General features: G+C 39.8%; 1 protein-coding gene and 1 long non-coding RNA gene across 2 annotated transcripts in view; one reads left to right on the forward strand and one right to left on the reverse strand.

Annotated features, from left to right (window-relative positions):
- The window catches only part of LOC123973492 (receptor tyrosine-protein kinase erbB-4-like), a 366,438-nt gene that overhangs the window by 204,154 nt on the left and 157,670 nt on the right, over positions 1–4,614 (reverse strand). The window lies entirely within an intron of this gene.
- LOC123973493 lies at positions 1,536–2,588 on the forward strand. The gene is made up of 3 exons (XR_006825632.1): positions 1,536–1,685; positions 1,973–2,389; positions 2,488–2,588. It is a non-coding gene; the product is annotated as an uncharacterized LOC123973493 (long non-coding RNA).

Genomic DNA, 4,614 nt, shown 5'->3' on the forward strand with positions numbered 1-4,614 from the left:
ACGAACGAGCAAGCCGACAGTGAGCCTTTGCTAGACGGCTGAGAAACCAGCATTCTGTGGTCGAGGTGATGTCCTTTATTTTAACCCTTTAGCCTAAACTCCTAGCCAAATAGAAGTTGTCATAACCTGCGTTCATTCGTTCCCTTGTTTTCTTACTAAAATTCTTTCCACAATAGACCACTAAATTCACATTGAACTCCATCATCCTCATTGATTGCATTCTGTTTGTTTAATCATTATCGTTTTATTTCTTTGATATATTTAACCTCACTTTGTATTCACTTTAGTTAGTTAATACATTTCACCTAAATCACAGGAACTGTGTGTGTGTACTGTTTAAAGCCAAGTCACTGGACAGAGGATTCACGACTTTAATATGAGACTGACTGATTGATTAAACTGACTCAAAAGGATTAGCAATTATTAACTAATTGATCACTAGTAAATAATTGTGTAATTAGTAAAGCTATACCCAAGGAGTCCTAAAGCCTTGGGCGGACAGCAGATTTCATAAAACGAGAATTTTATGAATTAATATTTCCACATATTCATAATTGAGTAGTGTAATTGCGCACTTTAAATGTAGTGCTATATACACAATAGTGCAATAACATGTGGTTTGCAAACACTTTAAACAAATAATGTGCTTTTTACCAGCAGTATTCACTTAGCGGTCATCTTATGTGCACGTGTTCACTCGCACAGACTTTACTTGGTTAAAAACTTGAAATGACATTACAAGTCGCGGTGGAATTTTTACAAGCACGGAGCAGGTAACGTTAAAGCAGCATTGAACACAGGGTGCAGATGTTGGTTTGGGTTGTTTGAGTTGTTTGACAGGCTGCGTCATTAACAAGCAAGCGGCTCACCTACTGCCGTGATAACAGATTGCGGGTGGAAAAATACGGAAAAGAGATGACAGCGTAGTCTGCTGAAGCCTCCCTCCGCTGCTTGTTTGGGTGGGTGATTTGCAGGCTGATCAACACCCCCCCTCCTGTGACCCATGGTTTGACTGTATGTGTATTCAGAGCCAGTGAGCAACAGACATTCAAAATAATAATAATTAAAAAAAACTGCATTAACGTGCGATAAAATAATATTTGGCGTTAATTAATTATAATAATACGTTAACTTGCCCAACCCTACTAGAAATACAGAAAAACCATTGAATGGGAACTTAAGGTTTGTCCAGACTTTTGACATGTACTGTATATCTAATGAATCATTGTTTGTCTTGACATTCTGTGCTAGGAAAACTAGTACTTTAACAGATCTCCTGTCATATCATCATTTAGTTTCAGTCTCTTACGTGACCGTGTTTAGTTGAGTTTATCTGCAATCAGAACTGTCAATTGTTTTTTTTTCCCAACACTGTAATTGTGTTATCATTTATTTCAAAAGGAATAAAACTGGAGTGATTCCTCCTGTAGAGGAATCTCAGCTGCTCTGTGATTCTGCAAAGTGAATCTTGGTGAATCACTGTTTAAAGACCATCTGTACCTGACAGGAGTCCGTTCCTCCCTCCAGGTATCCTGCACAGATCATCCAGGAGGAGATAAAGCCCTGGTAAACCTCTGGCTGGTTGCAGGTCTTAGTGGAGAGCAGTGGCACCATGGCTGAGCGCAGAACCACACTGGTCTCTCCTGAAAAATGCATGCCATTTCAAGCATGTAGGTGTCAGACAGGTCAGGACCACAATATCAAATAATGAAGTTGTTATGTTATTATGTTGTTTTCCATGTTCAGACTCACCTTCATCCTCAGTTGCTCCCCAGCCAGAGATCCAGCACATGGTGCCCTGCTCAAACTCCTCCCCATAGTTTGGCAGGCAGATGGGCTCCACAAAGCCTACAGAAGAGAATTTTAATGTATTGGATAAACTCTACACAATTGTGTGTATGCAGTTTCCACCATAATCAGCATCAATTAATAATGCAGCTAGTGTGTAATTACACATAAATGCTGTTTTCAGGTGGTGGCTGCTGCAGTTTGGACTGAAACGACCATTTAGCAGCTTCACATAAACAACTCCATTTACCCTAAAAGATGCAGATAAAGGTGAAGACTAATGGATGGGAGCTGAGGCCTCTGACATCTGATACACATAATGACTTTGTACTAAGGAGGCCTTATAAGCATCTGGGGGCTCATTTCAAGAGCAAATGTGGGGTCCTACCCAACCCCATGATGAAGCTGGTTGGCACAAATGCGCACAACATGACTTTAATCACAAATCATCAATTTTAGAAAATATGTGCATACATTAAATCATATTTGTTTATAGATGAGACCTTAACCATATTCTAATATAAATTAAGCTAGACAATACAGCAGAATGAAAAGTGTGCCAACCAACCCTGGTCTCCCCTACACAAGGACGCTGGAGAAGGTTAGTATAAATAATGACGTCATACTACATGGTGCGCAATATATTATTTAAAATAAATAACCAGGATAACTTCTTATATTTTTTTACTAACAAATTAGGGCTGGCTGTGGCTCAGGAGGTAGAGCGGGTTGGCCGGTAATCAGAAGGTCAGCAGTTCAATCTCTGGTTCCCCCTGGTTGCATGTCGAAGTGTCCTTGGGCAGGATACTGAACCCCGAATTGCCCCTGGCGGCTGTTCTGCCAGTGTATGAATGTGTGTGAATGGTGAATACAGATGTAGTGTAAAACAAAGTGTAAAAGCACTTTGAGTGGTCGAAAAGACTAGAAAGGTGCTATACAGAGCATTTACAATTAGTCATTTAGCTTTTATCTAAAGCCACTTATAATTGCTATGTAATCTTAGCGGCTACTTTATTAGGTACACCTGTTCAGCTGCTTGCTAACACAAATAGCTAATCAGCAAATCATATGGCAGCAACTCAATGCATTTAGGCATGTAGACGTGTTTGATAACTTGAAGTTCAAACCAAGCATCCCCCAAGCAGAATGGGGAAGAAAGGAAGTGACTTTGAACGTGGCATGGTTGTTGTTGCCATACAGGCTGGTCTGACTATTTCAGAAACTGCTGATCTACTGGGATTTACACACACAACCATCTCTAAGGTTTACAGAGAATGGTCTGAAAAAAAGAAAATATCCAGTGAGAGGTAGTTGTGTGGACGAAACTGCTTTGTTGATGTCAGAGGTCAGAGGAGAATGGGCTGTCTGGTTCCAAATGACAGAAAGGCAACAGTAACTCAAATAACCACTTGTTACAACCAAGGTATACAGAATACCATCTCTGAACACACAACACATCGAACCTTGAAGCAGATGGGCTACAGCAGCAGGAGCCACTCCTGTCAGCTAAGAACAGGAAACTGAGGCTACAATTCATACAGGCTCACCAAAACTGGACAACAGAAGATTGGAAAAACGTTGCCTGGTCTGATGAGTCTTGATTTCAGCTGCAGCATTCAGATGGATGACAATTTGGGGTTTTGTTTGACTTATTTGATTTTTTCCCCCTGTGTTTCTAGTTTTGCCATTGTTTCATATGTCTTTCTATTTGCTTCTGTTTCTCTCATTCCTTGTCCTTAGTTATTTATGTCTTGTCCATCCTTGAGTATTGTCACATGCTTTACTTCCTCTTTTATTTTATTATTGTCAGTGTCTGGTGTTCTCATCTAGCTTTGTACTTGTTCTGTTAGTCTTGTTCATTCGATATTTAGTTTATAACCTCTACCTGGTTTTTGTGCTTTTGTTTATGGACTTCTATGTAAATGCTCTGTATAGCGCCTTTCTAGTCTTTTTGACCACTCAAAGCACTTTTACACTACATCCACTCACATTTATATAGTGACCTGGCAGAGTCGCAGTCTAACACACTTCTCTGCTCGTCCATTTCAGGAGTTACTTAGTGAAAACCCTATAGTGACGGTGTCTGCCCCCCGACCATCAAAATTATTTAAATCAAAGGTAAACAGAAGAGGAGCTGTACATAAAAACCTCATAAAAATTAAAACCACAAGAGCAATAGTGCAAACTAATAGGAAAATTAAACTCATTAGACTCATAAACATCAGCATTAAACATCAACATTAAACATCAGATCTCTCTCTTCTAAAGGTGTACTAGTAAATGAATTAATATGGCTGGGTGATGGAGAATATTTTAGCCTAAATGAATCCACCCCTCCCAGTCATATTAATACTCACATTCCTCGAGGCACAGGCCGAGGAGGTGGAGTTGCAGCTATCTTCGACTCTAGCCTATTAATCAGCTCTAAACCTAAACTAAACTATAACTCATTTGAAAGCCTTGTTCTTGGTCTTTCGCACCCAAGTTGGAAATCACTGCAACCAATTCTTTTCGTTATAGTGTACCGAGCACCTGGCCCGTACTCTGAATTCTTATCTGAATTTGCAGAGTTTTTGTCAACTTTAGTCCTTAAAACGGACAAAGTTATTATTGTAGGAGATTTTAATATTCACGTGGACGTTGAGAATGACAGCTTCAGTACTGCGTTTATCTCTCTCTTAGATTCCATTGGCTTCTCTCAGTGTTCATGAACCGACTCACTGTTTTAACCACACCCTCGACCTTGTTTTGGTGTATGGTATTGAAATTGAACATTTAGTGGTGTTCCCACAGAATCCCTCTTTGTCCGACCACTGTTTGATAACT

Source organism: Micropterus dolomieu, linkage group LG07 (assembly GCF_021292245.1).
Source record: "Micropterus dolomieu isolate WLL.071019.BEF.003 ecotype Adirondacks linkage group LG07, ASM2129224v1, whole genome shotgun sequence".
Taxonomy (NCBI): Eukaryota; Metazoa; Chordata; class Actinopteri; order Centrarchiformes; family Centrarchidae; genus Micropterus; species Micropterus dolomieu.